The sequence below is a fragment of the Ornithorhynchus anatinus genome, chromosome 3 (assembly GCF_004115215.2).
Source record: "Ornithorhynchus anatinus isolate Pmale09 chromosome 3, mOrnAna1.pri.v4, whole genome shotgun sequence".
Classification (NCBI taxonomy): domain Eukaryota; kingdom Metazoa; phylum Chordata; class Mammalia; order Monotremata; family Ornithorhynchidae; genus Ornithorhynchus; species Ornithorhynchus anatinus.
In genome coordinates this window covers 139,307,745-139,335,241 of record NC_041730.1, presented here as the reverse complement: position 1 = coordinate 139,335,241, position 27,497 = coordinate 139,307,745, and positions in this window count along the sequence as shown.

Here is a 27,497-nt window from a genome sequence, read left to right as displayed (position 1 = left end):
TTTACAGATGAGGGAACTGAGGCACAGAGAAGTTTAGTGACTTGTCCAAAGTCACCCAGCTGACGAGGGGCGGAGTCAGGATTCGAACCCGTGACCTCTGACTCCCCAGCCCGGGCTCTTTCCACTGAGCCACGCTGCTTCTCTATAATGATGTTGGTACTTGTTAAGCGCTTACTATGTGCCGAGCACTGTTCTAAGCGCTGGGGTAGACACAGGGGAATCGGCTTGTCCCACGTGGGGCTCACGGTCTTAATCCCCATTTTACAGATGAGGTGACTGAGGCACCGAGAAGTGAAGTGACTCGCCCAAAGTCACACAGCCGACAAGTGGCCGAGCCGGGATTCGAACCCATGACCTCTGACTCCAAAGCCCGTGCTCTTTCTACTGAGCCACGCTGCTTCTCTATATAATATATACGTATATATATATATATATTCATATTATGCATGAATATACAATATATAGGGAGAGAGAGAGAGAGATGGAGGCAGATACAGATAACAGAAAGAGAGATAGGTAGATAAGTTAATAATGTTGGTATTTGTTAAGCGCTTACTATGTGCCGAGCACTGTTCTAAGCGCTGGGGGAGACACAGGGGAATCAGGATGTCCCACCTGGGGCTCACACTCTTAATCCCCATATTACAGATGAGGTCACTGAGGCACAGAGAAGAAGTTAAGTGACTCGCCCACAGTCCCACAGCTGACAAGGGGCAGAGCCGGGATTCGAACTCATGACCTCCGACTCCAAAGCCCGGGCTCTTTCCACTGAGCCGCGCCGCTCCTCTCATTAAGTTCCGTAATTAGGAAGGTAGGTAGATAGATGATAGATATGTGAGCCCTCCACCTTCTGCTGAGTGTCCCTGGGCAAGTCACTTCTCTTTCCCGGGCCTCAGTTTTCTCATCTGCACAATAGGAATTCCACACTTGTTCTCCTTCCTACTAAGAATGTGAGCCCCCTAGGTAGGAGCCAGGGACTGTGTCCAACCTGGTCGATGTTACGGTTAGAGGCTCAAAGAAAAATGTTACTCTGCGTATAAAGAAAACAATCGACCCGTCATGTTTATTGAGCCATCCGATGATCACGTACCTAGCCCAGCAGTGTAGTATAGAAGCAGCGTGGCTCAGTGGAAAGATCCAGGGTTTAGGAGAGAGAGGTCATAGGTTTGAATCCCGGCTCGGCCACTTGTCAGCTGGGTGACCGTGGACAAGTCCCTAAACTTCTCTGGGCCTCAGTTACCTCATCTGTAAAATGGGGATCAAGACTGTGAGCCCCGCGTGGGTCACCCCGATAACCTTGTATCTACCCCAGTGTCTAGAACAGTGCTTGGCGCACAATAAGCGCTTAACAAATACTATCATCATTATTATCGTGTTGGGAGCACAGTTAGGGTTTAAAGGTATACTCAAATCATTATTTTATGCACGCATTTAGATGGGTACAAAGTTAGATAGAGAGATTGACCTATCTATGGGGCCTTAAGAAGCGGCGTGGCCTAGTGGATCGAGCCCGGGCCTGGGATCAGAAGGACTTGGGTTCTAATCCTGCCTCTTGCCTGCTGCGGAACCTTGGGCTAATCACTCGACTTGTCCACGCCTTAATTCCCCCATCTGTAAAATGGGGATGAAGGCTGGAAGCCCCGTGTGGGCCAGGGACTGCGTCCAACCCGATTAGCTGGTATCTCCCCCAGCTCTTAGTAGAGTGCCCTGCACGCAGGAAGTGCTCAATAAATACGATTGATTGCTTGCTTGATAGATTGATAGATATTTTTACCTTAATCTATTAAGATTAATCTATTCATCTACTTATTAATCTATTAACCTTTTTAAATCTTCCTCCCCGCTTTGAGCAGAAGGGTTTATTGATCGTTCTCCCCCTCGAGACTCTGAATTCCTCGTGGGCAAGGAACATGTCTACCAACTCTGTTGTATTGTACTCCCCCAAGCTCTTAGCTCAGTGCTCCGCACACGGTAAACGCTCCATAAATCCCGATGATCGACTAGGATTTGATCGATTAATTCTCGACCGTGAATTCTGGGTTACGGCTAGCAGCTTGAAAAAATAACACCTGTGGCCACAACAACTAGGGGACCAGAATTCCCCGACTGCACCCTCCCCTTTTCGTGAGGGCCACAGAGCAAACTTCCTTTGAAAATGCAACAACGTAAAGGTCACAGTTGAGGAGATGGTACCGGGAGTTGTAATAAGGAAGGCGAAATAAAAAATAATGACAGAAATAAATTGTCATAAGAGGGGATACAGTTATGATTTATTGTGATATTCTACAAATTTGGAGGTGATTAAAAGCCACCTAAAATTCGCATTAACAAGTCACATAAAAATGGAATTAAACTAGTAGGCATAATGTGGCAGGGTATAAAGAAAAATCATGACAGAAATAAATTGACAGAAGAATGATACTATTCAAGTTTTTACCCGCCCGCGTGACACTGACAGGAGACTAGTATTTTAATTTCAGAGTTGTGGTTGAGTTTTTGGAGTTCATTAAAGGCCCGCATTAAGAATCTCATAAAAGTGAGAAGAAATTAGTGACCATAATGTGGCAGAGGAAATAAAGAAACAATAATGACAGAAATAAATTGACAGAAGAATGATACACTTAATGTTTCACTCTGACACCCGCTATTAACAGTGCCGCTGCTTTGCCAGAGCAAATGTCATTCATATTTTAGCCAAAGTATTGCCACTAATTAGAGCGGCTTTTTGCCCTGGAATTAAATTTGAGATCCCTCACCTTTAGAGTGGAATCATTTGAATTCGAAAGAAAAGAGCGCGGGTGACAGAAAGAAAAGGAGGAAGGGAAAAAAAAAAAAAAACTTTCTACTTGGGCTTTTCTAATGAGATAAAATTCCCCCTTCTCCCCATTTCCCAGTTATAATTGCTGATTATGTTGTTACACCATACTGACTCTCTAGTCTTCTCCTTCCAATCATTATGATTTAGTCTGGCATATCGGGGCGCTTCAAACAGACACTGAAGTGGTTTGAGTCTAATTTAGCTCTCTTGCAGGCCTTAGGTATCAACCAAGGTAAACAGTGCATTGTTATAATTAATTACCCTTCAGGCCTCCCCAGACCACCTCTTTTTCAGATGACCCTTATAATAATAAGACTTAGGGGCATATTGTATTTCTTTTGACAGATTAATTAGAAATTCAGCGGTGGAGGTACAAAGCAACTCTGTCATGAATATTTAAATGGACTGACACAAAAAATCATGAAAGGGTTGCTGAAACTACAAGACAGACAGGGGATATTAGGCGAGTGATTCTAATCAATAATCTCTTGATCTCTTACATATTAATACACTGCCTGCTGTTATTAAGCTCCATAATAAGGAAGGAGAGACAAAGTTACAGTGGCTCTGCTGTAGACCACAGCCAGGGCCCCTGGTGATTACACTCGCTGACGGTGAAAATACACAGAGGAACCGGGGGGCTGCCTCTTCAATCTAATCCAATCTTAAGGAATGGCAGCTCCGAGCAGCCCGGCCTGGATAATTATTGGCCCTGACAAGGTGAAGGGGTTTGCAGGCAAATGAGATCGGAAGAGGGATATAAAGTCCACGGACCACCGGCGTGGGAGAAGCCGCCTGGCCCGGAGGCTGGAGCCGAGGCCTGGGAGTCAGAAGGACCCGGGATTCCAATCCCGGCCTTCGCCGCTTGCCTGCCGTGTGACCTTGGGCAAGACCCTTCGCTTCTCTGGGCCTCAGTTTCCTCATTTGGAAAACGGGGAGGGAGACCGTGAGCCCCGTGTGGGACGGGGGCTGTGTCCAACCTGATCATTCTTGGAGCTACCCCGGAGCTTAAAGCAGTGCTCGGTACATGATAAGTGCTTCACCGATACCATTTTTTTAAATATTATTATTATTGATAAACCAAGCCGGCAGGACCGTGGGGGCTTCATGTCAGCCCTCCTCCCGTTCAAAACCTTCTTAAAGGCCCATCCCTGACTAGGCCCTCCTTTCCCCTTCTCCCGTTCCCTTCTGCATCGCCCTGACTTGCTCCCTTTATTCTTCCCCCCTTCCAGTTCCATAGCACTTAGAGCCGACGTTTATTTCTATTAATGTCTGTCTCTCCCGCTCTAGACTGTCAGCTCGCTACGGGCAAGGAATGGGTCCATTTATTCTATCATATTCTCCCAAGTGCTTAGCATGGTGTTCTGCACACAATAAGTGCTCAATAAATACGTAAACTCATTATGGGCGGGGAAGGTGCCTGTTTATTGTTGTCTTGCACTCTCCCAACCGCTTTCATTTAATTCTATTTAATTCAATCCCATTTATCGAGTGCTTACGGTGTGCAGAGCACTGTACTAAGCGCTGTACTAAGCACTCCAGTGCTCCACATGCATAAGCGCTCAATAAATATGATTGAATGAATGAATAAGGAGGGGCCGGAATGGGGTGGGGAGCTGCCAGCTACAGTGCCCACTGGGCCCCGCTGCCCTCCATGCCTCCGCTCGCTTCCGAGAACGTCAAGGCCGGGGGAGGTGAAATGGCAGGTGGGGAAGCGGGGTTCCTCTCGGCCTTGGAGCTGGGGGTGGGCAGGGAAGGAGAGGGGGGATGGCGATGGCGGCCCGGCGTGGTCCCGGCCGCCTGGACGGCATCAAATGCAGTAGGGGTCCGGGAGCACCGGCTTTAACACACGAGCACTGTGCTCGTCGGAGAGAGTGTCCGGATCCAGTGCCATGGAACGCAGAAAAGCTGCGTGGCCTAGTGGCTAGATACCGGGCCTGGGAGTCAGAAAGTCATGGGTTCTAATCCTGGCTCCGCCACCTGTCTGCTGGGTGTCCTTGGGCAACTCACTGCACTTCTCGGGGCCTCATTTCTCCCATCTGTAAGACGGGGATTAAGACGGTGAGCCCTATATGAGACAGGAAATGTGTCCCACCCAAATATCCTGTGCCTACCCCAGCACTTAGACGAATGCCTGTCACATAGTAAGTGTCTAGCAAATACCATTATTATTATTGTTATTTCGTGGGTTAAAGGAGGGGGAGCCATATTTCCAGCAGTGCTAGTGGACATAGTAGGAAAAGCAGTAGCCACGGTACTAATAGCAGTAATAGTACTAATGATAGTAGGAATAACAGCATCAGTAGTAGCAGTAGTAGTACTAATTATAGTAGAAATAGCCACAGTAATAGAAGCAGTAACCGGAGTACCAATAGCTGTCGTAGTAAGAAAAATAGTAGGAATGGCAGCAGTATTAGTAACAGTAGTAGCAATAATAGTAGTAATTATAGTAGGAGTAATAGTAGTATTTAGTAGCCTTAATACAGCAATAATAGTCAAAATGATAGGAATAACAGCAGCAGCAGCAGTATTATTATTATCATTTGTAGTAGCCATAGTACTAATAGCAATAGCCTTGTCCTGTCTTGGGCCGTCGAGTCGTCTCCGACCCATAGTGACGCCATGGACACATTGCTCCCGGGAGGCCCCGCTCTCCGTCTGCCATTATTCTAGAAGTGGATCCACAGAGTTTTCTTGGGGAAAACCCGGCAGTGTTTGACCGTCGCCTCCTTCCACGCAGTAAACCCGAGTCTCCACCCTGGACTCTCTCCCGGGCCGCTGCTGCCCAGCACGGGGGAGGTTTGTCTTGTAGCCGATGGCCCGCCGCTCGCTAGCCACTGACCGAGCTAGGAATGGAATGGATGGGCCTCTGCTTGACTCTTCCACCCGTAGTCGGGGCTGGTAGAGGATTGGAAACTCTCCAGGTGCCACCATGAGGGGTTAGCATTAGTAGTAGCAGATGAAGCAGCGTGGCTCAGTGGAAAGAGTACGGGCGTGGGAGTCAGAGGTCATGAGTTCGAATCCCGGCTCTGCCACTTGCCAGCTCTGAGACTGTGGGCGAGTCACTTCACTTCTCTGTGCCTCAGTTACCTCATCTGTAAAATGGGGATTAACTGTGAGCCTCACATGGGACAACCCGATGACCCTGTATCTATCCCCAGCGCTTAGAACAGTGCTCTGCACATAGTAAGCGCTTAACAGATACCAACATTATTATAATTAGTAGTAGTAAAAATAGTAGGCCTAGTAGTAGTAGTAGTAGTAATCATAAATATAATGTTGGTATTTGTTAAGCGCTTACTATGTGCCACGCACTGTTCTAAGCGCTGGGGTAGATACAGAGTCATCAGGTTGTCCCACGTGGGCCTCACAGTCTTCACTAGGCAAAATAGGATGGGCGATTATATTAACTCAATAGGCGTTTTGTTAGAGAGAAAAGGGCAGATTTTAGCGATGTGAAGTGGGACCGACAGGATTTAATGATGGAATGAATATGTGGGTCGAATGAGAGGACTCAAGGACAAGGCCAAGGTTGTGGACTTGTGATGGTGGTGCCGTCTACGGTGATGGGAAAGTCAGGGGGAGGACAGGGTTTGGGTAGGAAGATAAGGAGTTCTGTTTTGGACACGTTAAACTCGAGATAATGGGAGGGCGTCCAAGTAGAGATGTCTTGAAGGCAGGAGGAAACGTGAGACTGGAGGGAGGGAGAAAGATCAGGGCTGGAGATGGAGATTTGAGGTGATAGTTGAAGTCATGAGAGCGACTGAGGTCTCCAAGGGAGTGGGTGGAGATGGAGAATAGAAGGGGACCCAGAACTGAGCCATGAGGGACCCCCACAGTTAAGGGGTGGAAGGCAGAGGAGGAGCCCGGGAAGGAGACTGAGAATGTAAAGCCGGAGAGAGGAGAGGAGAAGCAGAAGAGGACCATGTCAGTAAAGCCAAGGTTGGATCACGTTTCCAGGAGAAGGGGGTGGTCCACAGGGTCGAAGGCAGCCGAGGGGTGAAGGAGGATCAGGGTGGAGTAGAGACCGTTGAATCTGGCAAGAAGGAAGTCCCCGGTGACCCTTGAGAGGGTGGCTTCTTTAGAGTGAAGGGGACGGAAGCCAGATTGGACGGGGTCAAGGAGAGACTTGGAGTTAAGGGCCTCCAGCACTAGGGCAGTTTTTAAGCCCATCCCGAGCACTTTTGAATAAGTGCTATTCAATTATACCTTTAAGTACTTCCTGTGATTATTCTATTTGTAAATAATAACGATGTTGGTATTTGTTAAGCGCTTACTATGTGCAGAGCACTGTTCTAAGCGCTGGGGGAGATACAGGGGAATCAGGTCGTCCCACGTGAGGCTCACGGTTAATCCCCATTTGACAGATGAGGTCACTGAGGCACAGAGAAGTGAAGTGACTCGCCCACGGTCACACAGCCGACAAGTGGCAGAGCTGGGAGTCGAACCCATGACCTCTGACTCCGAAGCCCAGGCTCTTTCCACTGAGCCACGCTGCTTCCCCTGTCATAATGTCATGACTGGGATCTAACTGTGTGACCGGTGGAAAGTCACCTCACTTCTCTGGGCCTCAGCCACCTCATCTGCTGAACTGTACTCCCCAAGCACTTAGTACAGTGCTCTGCACACAGTAAGTGCTCAATAAATACGATTAAATGAACGAACGGCAGGGACTGTGTCCAACCAGATTTGCTTGCATTCACCCCAGCGCCTTGTACAGTGCCTGGCACATGGTAAGCGCTTAGTGAAAAACACAATTATTATCATCGTCACTCGTTATTTTTATCATGTAGAGCACGGAACTGAGCGCTTGGAAGACTCTAATTGAGTTAGGAGATGCAATTCCTGACTCCAGAGAGCTTATACTCCCAAAATGTGCAGAGCACTACGCTAAATGCTTGGTGAGTACAGTGGAGGAAGTAGATATGAACCTTGCCTTCAGTGAGCTCACAGTCTACTGAGCAGAAAGCACTAAATTAAGTACTTGGGAGAATATCATACATGATCCCTGCTCTCTCCAATCTAGAGATGAATCTTGAGATTGTAAGATGTTAAGTAGAACAACTTCTACCGCTGTGGCCCCTAATTTATTAGGGGGAAGCAGCGTGGTTCAGTGGAAAGGGCCCGGGAGCCACAGAATGTGGGTTCTAATCCCGACTCCTCCACTTATTAGCTGTCTGACTTTGGGCAAGTCACTTCTCTGGGCCTCAGTTCCCTCATCTGTAAAATGGGGATTAAAACTGTGAGCCCCACGTGGGGACAACTTGATTACCCTGTGTCTACCCCAGCGCTTAGAACAGTGCTTGGCACATGATAAGCGCTTAACAAATACCATATTTTTTATTATTATTACTACTACTGCTCGTATTACTACGTGTCTCAGTGTAAAGAGCCTGGGCTGGGGAGTCAGAGGTCATGGGTTCAAATCCCGGCTCTGCCGCGTGTCAGCTGTGTGACTTTGCCCAAGTCACTTAACTTCTCTGGGCCTCAGTTCCCTCATCTGGAAAATGGGGATGAAGACCGTGAGCCCCACGTGGGACAACCTGATCACCTTGTATCTTCCCCAGTGCTTAGAACAGTGCTTTACACATAGTGAGCACTTAACAAATGCCATCATTATTATTATTATTATTATCACTATTGAGGAGCAGTGTGGCTTTAGTGGAAAGAGCCCGGGCTTGGGAGTTAGAGGTTGTGGGTTCTAATCCAGGCTCCACCACTTGTCGGTTGTGTGACTTAGGGCAAGTCGCTTAACTTCTCTGGTCCTCAGTTACCTCATCTGGAAAATGGGGATTAAGACGGCGAGCCCCACGTGCAGCAATCTAATAATCTTGTATCTATCTCAGCGCTTAGGACAATGCTTGGCACATAGTAAGTGCTTAACAAATACCATCATCATTATTATTATTATTATTATTAGGAAAAGCAGCATATGGGAAGCAGCATGGAGTAGCGGCTAGAGCATGGACCTAGCAGTCAGAAGGTCATGGGCTCTAATCCCAGCTCTGCCACTTCTCTGCTGTGTGACCTTAGGCGAGGCACTTCACTTCTCTGGGCCTCAATTCCCTCATCTGTAAAATGGGGATTGAGACTGTGAACCCCATGCGGGACATGAACTATCTCCAACCTGATTTACTTGTATCCACTCCAGCACTTAGTACGATGTCTGGCACGGAGTAAACGCTTAACAAATAACATAATTAATAATAATGTTGGTATTTGTTAAGCGCTTACTATGTGCCGAGCACTGTTCTAAGCGCTGGGGTAGACATAGGGGAATCAGGTTGTCCCACGTGGGGCTCACAGTCTTAATCCCCATTTTACAGATGAGGGAACTGAGGCACAGAGAAGTTAAGTGACTCGCCCACAGTCACACAGCCGACAAGTGGCAGAGCTGGGATTCGAACTCACGAGCCCTGACTCCAAAGCCCGTGCTCTTTCCACTGAGCCACGCTGCTTCTCATGATTATGATTAGGCCACAATGTCCAATCTGTTTGCTGCTCATTTGATGCAGATAGCATTCAGAGCGTGACCTCATAGCCTAGTGGTTAAAGCCTAGGCCTGGGAGTCAGAAGGACAACTTGCCCACATCCTGCCTCTGGCCTCAAATGCTCTCTGTCTTCCTTCATCTACTTAATGGCTTAGGGGAAAGAGCCCGGGCTTGGGAGTCCGAGATCGTGGGTTCTAATCCCAGCTCCGCCACTGGTCAGCTGCGTGACTTTAGGCAAGTCATTTAACTTCTCTGTGCCTCAGTTACCTCATCTGTCAAATGGGGATTAAGACTGTGAACCCCATGAGGGACGACCTGATAACCTACCTATCCCAGCCCTTAACAAATGCCATTATTATTGTTATTATTATATACAACAACCCGGTCACTCTCCCCAGTATCAAAGGATTATTAAAATCCCATCTCCTCCAAGCTGCCTTCTCAGACTCAGCCATCTTTACCCCTACTCCCTCTCCCTTCTGTATCACCTGTGCATCTCTATCTCCTCCCTTTAAGTACTTGATGTTCATTCATTCATTCATGCGTATTTACTGAGCACTCTCTGTGTGGAAAGCACTGTAATAAACTCTTGGGAGAGTACAGTAAATCAATGAACAGACGCATTCCCTGCCCCAAATGCATTTACCGTCCAGAAGGGGGGAGACAGGAATTAATATAAATAAAATGACAGATATAGACGCAAGAGCTGTGGGGCTGAGAGTGGGGAAGAACAAAGAGAGCGGGTTAGGGCGATGCAGAAAGGAGAGGGGCCTTTAAATAAGGCTTTGAAGGTGGGGGAAGTCACTGACTGTTGGATTTGAGGGGGGAGGACGTTCCAGGTCAGAGGCAGGACGGGGGCCAGGGGTCGGTGGTGAGATCGGTGAGATGGAGGCAGAGTGAGAAGATGAGCATTGGAGAAGAGAAGTGTGCGAAATAAGATTAGGAGAGTAGAGAGGTGAGGTCGGAGGGACCCAGCGGATTGACTTCTTGAAAGCCAGTGGTGAGGAGTTTTTGTTTGATGTAGAGGTAGATGGGCAACCCCTGGAGTTTTTTGAGGAGAGGCTTGGCATGTCCTGAATGTCTTTGTAGAAAAATGGTCCGGGCAGCAGAGAGAAGTCTGGACTGGAGTGGGGAGAGACAGGAGGCTGGGAGGTCAGAAAGGAAGACTATCTGCTTCTCTAATGACACCTGAGGCCTTTTCTAAGGGGAAAAGATCTCTCCACAACCAGCAGGGAACAGGCTGAAATCAAGGTGTGAAAGAGTTTGCTTGAACTTAAAGAAGACGCATTTATGCTCTCCTAATTGCCACCTAAACACTCCATTACTTAAGCACTCACGCATACATATATCTCCATTTCCCTCTTATCTGTAATTGATTTTAAAAATGGTATTAGTGCTGACTATGCACCAGGCACTGAAGTAAGAATTGGGGTAGATGCAAGATAATCAGGTTGGACACAGTCCATGCCCCATGTGGGGCTCCCAGTCTGAATTCCCATTTTACAGAAGGGGTAACTGAGGCACAGAGAAGTGAAGTGATTTGCCCATTGTTACACAGTGGACAAGGGGCAGACCTGAGATTAGAACCCAGGTCCCAGACCCACGCTAGGCCACGCGGTTTCTCTTTGAACGTCCATGAATGCCCATGAATGAGTGATTTGAATGTCCTTCTCCCACTCCAAACTCTTTAGTGCAGGGATGGTGTCCACTAAACCTATTGTATTGTCCCAACTGCTTAGTACAGTGCTCCGCACAAAATCGGCACTCAATAAGTATGACTGAATGAATGAAGGAGATGAACGATCGATAAGGCTTTTCACTGGGGGGGTGAGTAGCTGTCTCTGGGCTATGAGGAGGGCCTAGTAAAGGCCCTAAGATATAGCAGCATAGTTTAGTGGCAAGAGCCCAGACTTGGGAGTCAGAGGTCACGGGTTCTAATCCCACCTCCGCTATTTGTAAACTGTGTGATTTTGGGCAAGTCACTTCGCTGTACCTCATCTTTAAAATGGGGATTAAGACTTTGAGACCCACGTGGGACAACCTTTCATTCATTCATTCATTCAATAGCATTTATTGAGCGCTTACTATGTGCAGGGTCCTGTACTAAGCGCTTGGAATGTACAAATCGGCAACAGATAGAGACAGTCCCTGCCCTTTGACGGGCTCACGGTCTAATCGGGGGAGAGGGGCAGACGAGAACAATGACAGTAAATAGAGTCGAGGGGAAGAACATCTCATAAAAACAATGGCAAATGAATAGAATCAGGGTGATGTACATCTCATTAAACGAAATGAATAGGGTGATGAAGAGATATACAGTCGAGCGGTCGAATACAGTGCCGAGGGGGTGGGACGGGAGGGGGGAGGAGGAGAGGGAAAGGGGGGAGAAGAGGGTTTAGCTGTGGAGAGGTGGGGTAGAGGGAGTAGAGGGAGAAGAGGATCTCGGTCTGGGAAGGCCTCTTGGAGGAGGTGAGTTTTAAGTAGGGTTTTGAAGAGGAGAAGAGAATCAGTTCGGCGGAGGTGAGGAGGGAGGGCGTTCCGGGACCGTGGGAGGACGAGGCCCGGGGGTCGAGCGGGATGGGCGAGACCGAGGGACGGCGAGGAGGCTGGCGGCGGAGGAGCGGAGCGTGCGGGGTGGGCGGTGGAAAGAGAGAAGGGAGGAGAGGTAGGAAGGGGCCAGGTGACGGACAGCCTCGAAGCTTAGAGTGAGGAGCGGAGGTGGATAGGCAACCACTGGAGGTATTACCTTGTATCTACCCCAGCGCTTAGAACAGTGCTTGGCACATAGTAAGCACTTAACAAATACCAGCATGATCATCATCATCATTGTACTCCCCCAGATGCTTAGAACAGCGCTCTGCACTTTGTAGAACTGAAATTTATTGAGACCAGGGATTGTGTCTACTAATATTATTGCACTCTCTCAAGCATGTACCCAGTAGGCATTGAATAAATACTGTCCATTCACTGATGGATTCCCAATTTATTTATTTTTTAATGGCATTTGTAAAGTGCTTACTATCCATCAAACACTGTTCTAAGCCCTGGGGTAGGTAACAATAATAATGTTGGTATTTGTTAAGCGCTTACTATGTGCAGAGCACTGTTCTAAGCGCTGGGGTAGATACAGGGCCATCAGGTCGTCCCACGTGAGGCTCACAGTTAATCCCCATTTTCCAGATGAGGTCACTGAGGCACAGAGAAGTGAAGTGACTTGCCCAGACTTACACAGCTGACAAGTGGCAGAGCCCGGATTCGAACCCATGACCTCCGACTCCCGAGCCCGGGCTCTTTCCACTGAGCCACGCTGCTTCTCAGGTTGGATCAGGGACTGAGTCATGGCTCACGGTTGGAGGGAGTAGGATTTAATCCCCATTTTACGGCTAAGGAAACTGAGGTGCAGAGAAGTGAAGTGACTCACTCAAGGTCACAGAGCAGAGAGTGGTGGAGTCAAGTTTAGAACACATGTCCTCTGACTCCCAGGCCAGCTCTCTTTCTTCTGGGCCACCGTGCTTGGGTGGCAAAATCTGAGACAAACTATCGAGTCAGTCAGTCAGTTGTATTTATTGAGCGCCTACCATATGCCGAGCACTGTACCAAGAGTTTGGGAGAATACGATGTAACGATAAACAGATGCATTCCCCGGTCACCAGGAGATTACAGTCTCTAGGTCAGCTATGGGGTCTTTATCATTCATTCATTCATTTGCATTTATTGAGCACTTACTGTGTGCTAAGCATTGTACTAAGCGCCTGGGAAAGTCCAACACACCATTCCTTCAACAGTATTTATTGAGCGCTCACTATGTGCGGACCACTGTACTAAGCGCTTGGAATGTACAAATCGGTAACAGATAGAGACAGTCCCTGCCCTCTGATGGGCTTACACCAGTAATAATTATAATAATGTTGGTATTTGTTAAGCGCTTACTATGTGCCAAGCCCCGGTCTAAGCGCTGGGGTAGATACAAGGTGATCAGGTTGTCCCACGTAGGGTTCATAGTCTTCATCCTCATTTTACAGATGAGATAACTGAGGGCCAGATATGTTAAGCGACTTGCCCAAGGTCACACAGCTAACAAGCGGCAGAGCCGGGATTAGAACCCATGACCTCTGACTCCCAATCCCGGGCTCTTTCCACTAAGCCACGCTGCTCCTCAACATTCCCTGCGCACAACAGAATGGGGGGAGACGGATATCAATACAAATAAATAAAATGACAGATATGTAGAAGTAGATAGATCCATGGAGGTGTTAAAAAAAGACAATTTACACATCTAAACAGATCTACAGCCGCTGGTAAATGAAATGTATAGAGACCAAACTTGTAGACAAAACACGTAAGGATAATATGGCGGTAACCGCCGTGACTCTGCTGGCGGTTTTGTTTCGGAAAGTGTTAGTACAAGGTGAGAGATTGGAAACAAAATAAATGCCTTTTCCTCCAACCCGTTATTGCAAAAACATAATGAATCGCGATCCAAGAAGTCAACTCACTGCAAGCCGCACTAAAGGTTCCGCACCGAAACGGTGCTGTTAAAAGCTCCATCTGTAAAAACGGGGTAATTATTACGAGTGGGTAAAAATCTGGCAAGAATTATTGCCTTAAATAAGGCGTAAAAGGGAACAGATGTGCTATAACCGACGCCACCCCCTCCCCCCGCCCGCCCCCAGTTCCACAAATTCCGTACGTGAAAGGAGAAAAAAAGTTCTCATTTATCAAGTGATCCCACTTATGACGAATTAGTCAGGTGGCAGCGAATTCGGCCTTCGAATTATAATCCCCGGGAAAAAAAAAGATTGACTTGTCGAAAGGAAACCAAGTTAATTTGTTTTCTGGGACAGCGTAAACCTGAAGCCTTCTGGTGGGAACGGAGGGAGAACATATTTGGAAGGAGGGCTCCCTCACCGCTGACAATTCAAAGGTGCGGGGAGCAGGTGCCGATGAAATCTCAGTAGGAGACCATGGATGGATCCGAACTTGTCCTTTCCGGCTTAAGGTGGAACGAAAGAAATAGCCAATACTCCTAGAAGGAGGGCGGATCTGGAAGTCATTAAACTGCAGGGAGAGCCAGGGTGTTTCCAGAGAACTCCTTGAACCATCTGCAGGGGCAGTGGCAGGGAGCTACCTCGGTTGGGTTGACTTTTCGTGGCTTAACAACATAAATTTGTCGTCGTCGAAGTATTAAACGAACTAGACACGTGTTGGCAAAGAGTGAACTGGAGGGCCGGAATTGATTAAGGCCAGCCGGCGAAATAGCGGCTCGAACGGGCCCAACGCAGGATGTTCGTATACCACGACGACGTTCAGTTGTCGCACTGAGCCGCAACGTCCGGGGTGCTACTCAAAGCCTGAAATTCCCCCTTCTCCATCCCCTCGCCTCGGGGCGGGGGGAGAGGATGCCATAAGACGCGTGACTCCGGGGAAGAAGTCAGAAAACGAGAAGGAGAGAGGACGGAGCGGGATTTGGCTGGCGGACACCTTTTGCCTTCCCGTGATAAAGAGGCAATGTGGGATTTTAATTGGGGTTTTGCCTTTTCTTCATTTGATTGAAACCCAGGTCGGGTTTCAAACAATAACAGAGAAACACCTGGTTAACACGTAAGATGATATGTACAGTTGTAAATTGTGGTTTTAATAGGGGTCTCCCCGGGGGAGGGGGGAGGTGTACAGGAGGGCCCATTGTTCTGTTAAGCAGATATTAAAAGCGAGTTTATGAACTATCGGATTTACTGGTGAGTATTTTTCTATTCTTCCTCCGCTCGTGTAATTCGATCGGTCGATCCTACGTGGACTCTGTGTCCCATAATGAAACAGGGACTGTGGCCGACCTGGAGATCTTGCATCTACCCCAGAGCACAGTAAAGTGTCTGGCACATAATAAGCGCTTCCCCCAGCAGCACGATGTAGTGGATAGAGCGCGGGCCTGGTGGTCAGGAGGTCATGGGTTCTAATCCAGGCTCCGCCGCTCGTCTGTTGTGCGAACTCGGGCGAGTCACCTCACTCCTCCGGGCCTCAGTTCCCTCATCTGCCAAACGGGGATTGAGACTTTGAGCCCCACGTGGGACAGGGACTGTGTCCAACCCGATTTGCTGGCATCCGCCACAGTGCTTAGTACAGTGCCTGGCACATAGAAAGAGCTTAACAAATACCACAATTATTATTATTATTATTATTATTATTATTATTTAAACATCACAATTGTTTATTATTTATTTGCCCCCACTTGTGGACTGTAAGCTCACTGTGGGCAAGGAATAGGTTTGTTCTATTAGACTCTCCCAACCACTTGGTCTAGTGCTCTACATTCATTCCTTCATTCAATCGTATTTATTGAGTGCTCACCGTGTGCAGAGCACTGTGCTAAGTCTCTACACACTGTAAGCGCTCAATAAATAAATTGCACTTAATGGCTGCTTCCTGCTGGAAGCTGATGATGGGTCTGTCATATGACCCAACGTTTAGTAGAGTGTTGGACGCATAGTGAGCGCTTCACAAATATCACAGTCGTTATTACTTGCCCCCAAATGTGGACTGGAAACTCTCCTATAATAATCGACGTCTTATGGTGGCGGGAGAGTTTGCGTCCGCCGACGAAGCTTAGAGATCTACCATTTAGGGCTACCCAGGATGGAACGATCTAAGCCAGAGCGTCAGATAAAATCGATTCATTCCATCGTATTTACTCACTGTCGTATTTATTGAGCGCCAACTGTGTGCAGAGCACTGTACTAAGGACTTGAGCACTGAATTCAGGGCTTGAGTTCTGTACTACGGAAGGCAGAGGCAAGGGAAAGACTAAAAGGCGGGCGATGGAGCGATCGAAACGTTGATCAAAGACGACTCGAGTTTTTACTGCGTGGAAGAAGGCGACTTCCACTTCCCTATCTGTACCGAGAAAACTCTACGGACACCAGGGTGACTTTATGGCAGAAGAGGGGATGTTCTGAAGAGGATGCGAGCCTTACGTTGTTTCCGACTAGACGGCATTTGAAGACGAAGTGGACTGTAAGCTAGCTCATCGTGGGCAGGAAATATCTGTAATATTGTTCTGTTGGACTCTCCCAAGTGCTTAGTACGGTGCTCTGCACACAGCAGACGCTCAATAAATACAATCGACTGTATCCTTCATGCGGGGAGCCGCTGATGGACCTGTCATGTGACCCAGCATTTAGTACACCGTTTGGCACGTAGTAAGCGCTTCATAAACACACCGCAGTTCATTTTTAGTTGCCCCTACTCCCCCTCAGGGAATGCGTGGTGCAAAGGCGGAGCTACTATTTTACTTTATGAACTCCATCTATAAGGGACCGGTGTCGGTTCATTAGTTCAGTTATTCAATCATATTCATTGAACGATTACTGTGTGCAGAGCACTGTATTAAGTGTTGGGAAGAGTAGAACACTGCTCTGCACATAATAAGCGCTTAACAAATACCAACATTATTATTATTATTACAAGACAACAATAAACAGATATATTCCCTGCCCACAATGAGCTACCCACTATCAATCAATCAATCGATCAATGAGAAGCAGAGGAATCTAGTGGCTACAGCCGGAGCCTGGAAGCCAGAAGGACCTGAGTTCTGATCCCGGCTCTGCTGTTTGTCTGTTGTGTGACCTTGAGTAAGTCACTTCCCTTCTCCGGGCCTCAGTTTCCTCATCTGGAAAAGGGGGATAAAGACACGGACTGTGTCCAACCCGATTAGCTTCTATCTACTCCAGTATTTACTACAGTACCTAGCACATAATAAACACTTAAAAAATACCACAATTATCATCATTATTTTTAATGATATTTCTTGAGTACTTTCCAACTCTGTTACACCGAATGCTCTCAAGTACTTAGTACAGTGCTCTTCACAAGGTAAGCACTCAATCTGTACAATTGATTGATTGATTCATTGCTAACTGCATGCAGAGCACTGTACTGAGCACTTAGGAGAGTACTCTATCCACGTTTTTCCATCACTAAATTGTAACCTCTTTTTTATGATATTTTTAGGGTATCCCTGGAGGGCAGGGATCGGGCCTACCAAACCTACTGTATCCGACTCTCCCAAGGGCTCGGTAGAGTCTTTTGCACACAATAAGTGCTCAATAAATAGAATTGATTAACAAAAGACAGAATTATTCCGATGCTCCCTACTTTCAAAGACTAAACTGAGGAACTTTGAACTTGACACTTCTAATTGCCGTGCCTCAAAATGGCTGGAGGGAAAGGGAAAGTATGAATGGTGCTGTGCAGGCCAGCCCCACTAGGATGAAGACCTTTTTTTTTCTGATATTTGTTAAGCCATTACAATGAGCCAGGAACTGTACTAATCCTGGCTCTGCCACTTGCCTGATGCGTGATGTGGGCAAATCACTTCACTTCTATGGGCCTCAGTTCCCTCATCTGCAAAATGGGGATTAAGACTGAGAGCCCCGTGTGGGACATGGACTGTGTCCATCCTGATTAGCTTGTATCTACCGCAGAGCTTAAGAAAGAGCCTGACAACGTAGTAAATTCTTAACACATACCATAGAAACAGTCCAAAAAAAAAAAATCACCTCCAGACCGTTTCGTTTAAACGTTCATTGTAGGCCCAGTTCTCTCCCCTTCTCAGTCTGCAGCCAACTTCCCAAGCAAGGCAGTTTCACATGATACTTTTTTTTTTTTAATAATATCTTCATTTTAATGTTGCTATTGGCTTTTCACCGGGGATTAGGGATCTATTGAAATTCTAATTGGAAGGCATATTCTTCTCCATCCCAGGGCAGAATGTTAGCTGTGGCATTAAACCGGATGATTTATTTTTTCTTCCAGTATAAGAACGAAGTGTATGCATGTGTGTGTGTATGTGTAGGGGGTGTAGGGGGTCAGCTGGGGAAGGATGGGGTATGTGGGGGTGGGAGAGGTTTTCTTTCCCATCCGTCTCCAACCAACGCGCAGCCCTCATTTCCAACTCCATTTTCCTGGGAGGGAACGGGAGAGTCGACTCCTCCGGGATTTCACTGTCCAGTCCAGGGGAATTTAATTAAGAATATCCACATTCGAATTTCAGGGGGATTCCGCATTTAATGTTACTTTATTAAGCCTCCTATCTCCCCTTTTTTATGTAGATCAGTTGATACACAATTAATCTGCTCTCTTGTGCAAAAGAGAGAGAGAGAGAAAGAGAAAGGGAGAGAGAGAGAGAGAGAAAACCAGCACCTGAGGTGGATGAAAAGTGTCAGATTATAATAATTATAAGCAGTTGTTCACTTGAAATCACCTCTGGCCTACACGGAAACGGCTGTGAGGTGGCAGGCCTCCCATCAGCCCACCTCATTAGACTTTGGCCTTGCCAGCTGGGGATCTCCCGCGTCTCTGGATTTTATTTTTTTTTTTATCATCGGGCGGGAGGCTGCACATCGGAACACCTGAGGAACAGAGAGCCTTCGGAGCCCTGACCGAAACGAGTGAAACGTGACACGGAGCCACCCTCCAACCTCTCCTCCGCATCATTCAGTCAGTCAATCTCATTTATTGAGCGCTTACTGCGTGCCGAACGACAGAACAGTATAACAGACGCAGCCTCTGCCCACAAGAAGCTTACAGTCTAGAAGGGGAGGCCGACATTAACCTCGAATAAATGACGATGTGGATAGTCATTCAATCATATTGATCAGTTATTGTGTGCAGAGCACTGTACTAAGCACTTGGGGGAGGACAACAGAACAATATGACAGACACATTCCCTGCCCACAACTAGCTGACAATCTAGAAGGGGAGACAGACATTAATAATAATAATAATAATAATAATAATAATAATGTTGGTATCTGTTAAGCGCTTACTAGGTGCCGAGCACTGTTCTAAGCACTGGGGTAGATACAGGGTAATCAGGCTGTCCCACGTGAGGCTCACAGTATTAATCCCCACTTTACAGATGAGGTGACCGAGGCACAGAGAAGTTAAGTGACTTGCCCACAGTCACCCAACTGACAGAGCGGGGATTCGAACCCATGACCTCTGACTCCCAACCCCGGGCTCTTTCTGCTCAGCCACGCTGCTCCTAATTAGCTGTGGGCAGCCTCTGAGCGGGGAGAGATAAATCTCTCCTGGGTCTCTGCTGAGCTAAACACGCTCACCTCACCAGAGAATCTCTCTCCTGTGTGGGCCTAGATCCCCTAATGACAATAATAATACTAATAATCTTGGTATTTTTTCAATAATAATAATAATGTTGGTATTTGTTAAGCGCTTACTATGTGCCGAGCACTGTTCTAAGCGCTGGGGTAGACACAGGGGAATCAGATTGTCCCACATGGGGCTCACAGTCTTCATCCCCATTTTACAGATGAGGGAACTGAGGCACAGAGAAGTGAAGTGACTCGCCCACAGTCACACAGCCGACAAGTGGCAGAGCCGGGATTCGAACTCATGAGCCCTGACTCCAAAGCCCGTGCTCTTTTCACTGAGCCACGCTGCAGTAGCTACTATGTGTCAGGCACTATACTAAGCACTGGGGTGGATACAAGATAATCTGGTTGAACCCAGTCCCTGCCCCACGAGGGGCTCTCACTCTTAATCCCCATTTTCCAGATGAGGTAATAGTAATAATAATAAAGATGGTATTTGTTAAGCGCTGACTATGTGCAGAGCACTGTTCTAAGCCCTGGGGGGGGGGATACAATGTGATCAGGTTGTCCCTTGTGGGCTCACAGTCTAAATCCCCATTTTACAGATGAGGAAATTGAGGCCCAGAGAAGTTAAGCCCAGGGAAGCGAAGTGACTTGCCCAGGGTCCCACAGCAGGCAAGAGGCGGAGCTGGGATTAGACCCCGCGGCACTTATGTACATGTCTGCATTTTATTTCTTTATTTAAATTAATGTCTGTCACCCCTTCTAGACCGTCAGCTTGTTGTCGGCAGGGAACATGCCTCTCTATTGTTCTACTGTCCTCCCGTTCATTCATTCAATCAAGCGTATTTATTGAGGGCTTACAGTGTGCAGAGCACTGTACTAAGCACTCCGAGCACTCGGTCCAGCGCTCTGCACACAGAAGCAGCGTGACTTAGTGGAAAGAGCACGGGCCCGTGAATCAGAAGGTCATGGTTTCTAATCCCAGCTCCGCCACTTGTCTGCTGTCTGACTTTGGGCAAAGCGGCTTAACTTCTCCGTGCCTCAGTCACCTCATCTGACAAATGGGGATTCAAACCGGGACAACCTGATGACCTTGTATCCACCCCAGCGCTTAGAACAGTGCTCGGCCCCTAGTAAGTGCTTAACAAATACCATAATTATTCCTCTAGACTGTAAGCCTGTTGTGGGCAGCGATTGTCTCTCTTCGTTCGCCAGCTGGGTGACTTTAGGCAAGTCGCTTAACTTCTCGGTGCCTCAGTTACCTCATCTGTAAAATGGGGATTAAAACTGTGAGCCCCACGTGGGACGACCTGATCACCTTGTATCCCCCCAGCGCTTAGAACAGTGCTCGGCACATGGTAAGCGCTTACCAGATACCAACGTCATTATTATTATTATTTATGGTGGCATTGTGTTTTCCAAGCGCTAGGTACAGGGCTCTGCACACGGTAAGCACTCAATAAATACCGTCGGATGAATGAATGAATAAATAGGACCCGAATGAATGAATGAACGAATAGGACCCGAATGAACGAATGAAAGATCCTTCTGACTCCCAGGCCCTTCCTTTACACGCCAGGCCACGCTTCTCCTCTCCCCTCTCCGGCCTAGATTGCCGCCCAGACCGTGTGGTCCGGGCCCAATCCGCTCCACCATCCCTGTCGGTCGGGAAGGGGTCCTTCCCGCTCCCCAGCCCCCCATGACTCTCCTCTCCACCGACCTCCCACTGCCCACCAGAGACAGCCCAGGGCGGGGGGTGACGGCGGAGAGACGGAGCCCCGCCAACCCTCGCCCTTCCATTTATGTTTGTAATAAACTCGCTCTCATCCAATTAGCCTCAATTGTCTCTCTCTCTTCCGAGGCAAGGATCCGGGCAGCTTGGGGAATTCAGGGGTAAATCCTGTACCTGTGTTCGTTTACCCAAATCACTATGGTTACGATCAGGACAAATTGTTTTCCGGGAGAAGGTCCTCTCTCTCTCTCTCTCTCTCTCCATCGACTAACGACCTTCCTTCCCGTGCGGTAAACGGCAGCCGGCCTCGTCTCCTCTGCCCGCGCCGTTCGAGCCGATCGTCTCTCGAGCTACTGGGGGACTGAACCTTGCCTCATTTATTTTCTCTCATCTGATGGAACTCACATGCCACTTCCTTGTCTTTAAAGAAGGGGAAAAACTGTGGATTATTGATTTGCTTCTGAACGGGAGACCAACCTAAAAGCCCCAATGAATTGTCACTCATTATTGAAATTACTGAACACTAATTAAACTGGCAGCTCAAATCCCAGCACACCACACTCATCTGAAGCTGAAATTCAGACACTTGGACAGGGGGAGAGAGAGAGAGAGCGAGAGAGGGAGCGTTACCAACTGCGGGGATGGTAATAAGCTGCGCATTCATTTTCGTCTCTTAAAGGCGCACGCCGGGCTTGTCCCCTGGCCTTGTGCGGGCATCGTGCCACCTGGAACGAGGGCCCACCCGGAAAGGTTTCTGGAAAAATTGCCGCCTCGAGCGGCTCGCATCCTCCCCCTTCTGCCTCCCCCTTCTCCCCACCCTGTCTTTCCAAACAAAACTGAACGGGATCACAATTGCGGCGTTTGCTTTGACGATTTCTACTTGCTAAGCATTGTCCTCTTTTCTGGGGGTGTGAGGTGCCTGTTAAGCGCTTACTATGTGCCAGGCACTGTTCTAAGTCCGGGGGTAGAGACGAGCAAATCCTCTCCCACGTGGACTGTAAATTCATGTGGGTGCGTCTGTTTATTATTATACTGTAATTAAAAAAAATTGGTCTATAATGTTGGCATTTATTAAGCGCTATGTGCAGAGCACTGTTCTAAGCGCTGGGGTATACAAGGTAATCAGGTTGTCCCACGTGGGGCTCACAGGCTTAATTCCCATTTTACAGATGAGGTAACTGAGGCCCAGAGAAGTGAAGTGACTTGCCCACAGTCGCACAGCTGACAAGTGGCCGAGCAGGGATTCGAACCCCTGACGTCCGACTCCCAATCCCATGCTCTTCCACGCTGCTTGTGCCAAGCGCTGTTCTAAGGGCTGGGGTAGATATGAGGCGATCAGATTGGACACAGTCCCTGTCCCACCTGGGGCTCCCAGTCTTAATCCCTATTTTACAGATGAGGAAAGTGAGGTACAGAGAAGTTAAGTAACCTGCCTAAGGTCACCCAGCAGACATGAGGCAGAGCTGGATCAGAACCCACGTCCTGAGACTCCCAGGCCCGTGCTCTTTCCACTAAACCCCGCTGCCCTTCCAAGCACTTAGTACAGTGTACAGCATTGAGTGAGTGCTCAAGAAATACCACTGAATGAGTGAAACCCCGTTTTACAGATGGAGGACCTGAGGTGAAAAGGAGTGCAAGTGACGTGCCCAACGTCACAGAATAGGCCGGTGGAGGAGCCGGGATTAGAACACAGGTCCCTCCCACTCTCTTTCCACTAGGCCCCACTGCTCCTCCTAAGCGCTGGAGCACTACAAATCATCTATAAGGTAATTTTTCAACACTTCCCTATATGACAACCACTGGGGTAGGGCCACGATGATCAGACGAGGACAACCCCCGCCCCTACACAGACCTCACAGTTTAACGATATTTGTTAAGCGCTTACTATGTGCCAACACTGTTTTAAGCACCGGGGTAGATACGAGCGAGCGAGATTGGACACGGTCCCCGTCCCCCATGGGGCTCACGGTTGAAGTAGGAGGGAGAAGAGGAGGACTAAGGCACTGATAAGTCGACGACTTGCCCGAGGTCACACGACAAGCATAATAATAATAATGTTGGTATTCGTTAAGCGCTTACTATGTGCCGAGCACCGTTCTAAGCGCTGGGGGAGATGCAGGGGAATCAGGTCGTCCCACGTGAGGCTCGCAGTTAATCCCCATTTGACAGATGAGGTAACTGAGGCACAGAGGAGTGAAGGGACTCGCCCACAGTCACACAGCTGACGAGTGGCAGAGCCGGGAATCGAACCCATGACCTCGGACTCCGAAGCCCGGGCTCTTTCCACTGAGCCACGCTGCTTCCCATTTGGCAGAGGTGGGGTTAGAATCTAGGTCGTCTGACTCCCAAGCCCGTGCTCCTTCCGCTTGACCATGCCGCTGAGGCACAGAGAATTGAAGTAATAATAACAATAATAATAATTACGGTATTTGTGAAGCGCTTACTATGTGCCAGGCACTGTTGTAAGCACCAGGGTAGATACAAGATAATGGGGTTGGACACAGTCCCTGTCCCACATAGGATTTACGGTCTTAATCCCCATCTTCCAGATGAGGGAACTGAGGCCCAGCGAAGTGAAGTGACTTGCCCACGGTCACACACAGCAGACAAGTGGCAGAGCCAGGATCACAAAGTGATCCCAGAGCAGCAGCGTGGCTCAGTGGAAAGAGCCTGGGCTTGGGAGTCAGAGGTCATGAGTTCAAATCCCGGCTCTGCCACTCGTCAGCTGTGTGTGACTGTGGGCAAGTCACTTCACTTCTCTGTGCCTCAGTTACCTCATCTGCAACATGGGGATGAAGACTGGGAGCCTCACGTGGGACAACCCGATGATCCTCTATCTCCCCCAGCGCTTAGAAGAGTGCTCTGCACATAGTAAGCGCTTAACAAATACCAACATTATTAAAGTGGATAAGTGAAGGAGCCGGGATTAGAACCCAGGTCCTTCTGACTACCAGGCACAGGCTCGTTCCATTAGGCATCACGGTTAACTGTTTCTTCAGTTCAGCTACTGGCCCGGGCTAGAGTGCGAGGGGATGGTGTCAGGATTATGAGAAGCAGCACGGTTTAGTGAAAAGAGCCCAAGCTTGAGAGTCAGAGGTCATGGGTTCTAATTCCGGCTCCGCCGCTTGTCAGCTGTGTGACTTTGAGGAGGTCAGTTCACTTCTCTGTGCCTGTTACTTCATCTGTAAAATGGGGATTAAGACTGCAAACCCCACGTGAGACAACCCGATGACCTTGCATCCGCCCTATCGCTTAGAACAGTGCTTGGCACACCGTAAGTACTTAACAAATACCATCATTATTATTAATTATTATTATCATTAGAATTTAGCACCAATAGAGCTGGGCCTTGGGGGAAATAAAATACCAAGTGGCAAACGGTGAGAGGTTTTTCAAGTCCCTAAAATAAACGAGAAACTTTGAGGAGAGAGAAGAAAGGATCGCTTTTCATTCTGGTTCATCTATGGCTACAACTATTTCTGGGCTGGAAGCAAGGTTTTCTTGTCTAAAAGTGGAAAGAAGGAAGTTTCGATTTCCAGTGAAAGCGCGATTATCCCAAATAAATGTAGACTTCCAAAATATCCCCCAAACAAGTAGATGCGTCTGGGTCTGGTCACCAAGCTGCTGGCTCACCAAATCCGACAGACTTGAAATAATAAGGGAACGTAGCATTCATTTAATCCTACGAAATGCCCTCCATTCAAAAATCAGCTTGTTTCTGAATCTCAACACAGCTCAACGTTGGGCTTGAAAATTTGTGCTTTGAAAATACAAAGGATAGATCTGTGGAATTCAGCCATTTTTTCGGGGGGTAGGATTTCATCATCTTAGTTTGGGGAAAAATGATGAAAATATACTATTTTATCCAATAGTACAGCTCAAGGATCTTCACAGAGCACTGGATACAGCTCCTGCTGTGTGAAGACCACTTTCCCGGGCAACTTCTTTGAGGAGCCCTGTACTGGTTGCTTTCTTTGCGCAGAGCGGTCAGGCAGTCGGTTGTATTTATTGAGCGCTTGCTGCGTGCAGAGCACTGTACTGAGCGCTTGGGAGAGGACAGTAAAACAATAAACAGACACATTCCCTGCCCACAACAAGCTTACAGTCTAGAGCGGGAGACAGATGTCAATAGAAATGAAGAAAATGACCGACCTGGACGTAAGTGGCGTGGGGCTGGGAGCGGGGTTGAATGAAGGGAGAAAGTCAGGGCGATGCAGAAGGGATTTGGGGAAGGGGAAAAGAGGGCTTAATCAGGGAAGGCCTCTTGAGCCTGTGGTTGGGTAGAGATTGTCTCTGTTGCTGAATTGTTCTTTCCAAGCGCTCAGCACAGTGCTCTGCACACAGTAAGTGCTCAATAAATACGATTGAATGAATGCGCCTTCAATAAGGCTTTGAATGGAGGTCATCAGTCAATCATATTTATTGAGCTCTTTCTGGGTGCAGGCCACTGTACTAAGAACTTGGGGGAGTCCAATACAACAATAAACAGACACATTCCGTGCCCACAGTGGGGTTACAGTCTTAGAGGGGGGATCGGCTTAGTTGAGATCCTCCAAAGAGCCCCCCATAATGACGTTGGTATTTGTTATAAATGCTTGCTATGTGCCAAGCGCTGTTCTAACCGCTGGGGTAGATACAAGGCTATGAGGTTGTCCCGTGGGGCTCACAGTCTTCATCCCCATTTTACAGATGAGGTAAATGAGGCACAGAGAAGGGAAGTGCCTTGCCCAAGGTCACACAACTGACAAGTGGCAGAACCGGGATCAGAACCCATGACCTGTGACTCCCAAGCCCTTGCTCTTTCCACTAAACCCCGCTGCTCCTCATTATAATGAGAATAATGATAATTATTATGAATAATCATATTTATTGAGCACTTACCGTGGGCAAATCACTGTACTCAGCGCTTGGGAGAGGACAATAGAACATCTCAGTATGGTGCTTTGCCCACGGTAAGCGCCCAGTAAATATCACTGATTGATTGATAAGTTGCGGGACTGTGGGGATGTGGGCAGAAGTGAGAAATCGCGCCCTTTCCCTCCCGCCGAGCGGGATCACGTTCTCCGTTTTAGAGAGGTGTTAATGTCTGAGCGGCTCTTCCCCTTAGACGGTGAGCTCGTCGTGGGCAGGGAATGCGTTTACCAACTCTGTTACGCTGGACTCTCCCAAGCGCTTAGTCCAGTCCAGCGTAAACACTCGATAAATACCATTAATAATAATAACGTTGGTATTGGTTAAGCGCTTACTATATGTGCAGAGCACCGTTCTAAGCGCTGGGGGAGATACAGGGCGATCAGGTTGTCCCATGTGAGGCTCACAGTTAATCCCCATTGTACGGGCGAGGCAACCGAGGCACAGAGAAGTGAAGCGACGGATTGATTCCGTCAGACCGCTGTTCTTCCCGTCTGGAGGGTGGTTTGGAAATCACCTCTCCTTCGAGAAGTCTTCCCCGATGAATCTCTCCTCTTCACTTCAGCCCTCTGAGCCACCCCAAATATTTGGTTGCTCACACTGCCCCCTTTCCCCCCTTTACATCCCCCTCAAATCCAAACCAGCCCCTTCACACCTCTAATCACCAAAGAATCCACAACTTCTTCCAGCATTTATGTTCAAATCTTTATATTCTTTTATTTCCCCTTACCTCTAATTTATTTTAGTGCCCGCCTCTCCGGCTGGATTTTACGTTCCTCGGGGGTCGGGATCACGTTCACTGTATTCTCCCAAGCGCTCAATACGCCGCTCAACGCAGAAGTCCGTAAGCAGGGATCGAGTCTACTAAGTAGCATGGCCCAAAGGATAGAGCCCCGGCTCGGATCATGGGTTCTGATTCCGGCTCCACCGCTTGTCTGCTTAGTGACCTGGGGCAAGTCACTTCACTTCTCTGGGCCTCAGTTCCCTCATCTGGAAAATGGAGATTAAGACGGTGAGCCCCATGTGGGACAGGGACTGTGTTCAACCTGATTAAATTGGATCTTTCCCAGTGCCGAAAACAGTGCTTGGCACAGAGTAAGCACTTTAAAAATACTATCATTATTCTTCTTCTTCTTCTTCTTCTCTGGCCCTCAACTCCCTCATGTGTAAAATGGAGATTAAGACCGTGAGCCCCATGGGGGACAGGGACTGCGGACAACCTGATTAAATTGGATCTATACCAGTGATGAGAACAGTGCTTGGCATATAGCAAGCACTTAATAATACTGTTGGTATTTGTTAAGCGCTTACTATGTGCAGAGCACTGTTCTAAGTACTGGGGTAGACATAGGGGAAGCAGGTTGTCCCACATGGGGCTCCCAGTCTTAATCCCCATTTTACAGATGAGGGAACTGAGGCCCAGAGAAGTGAAG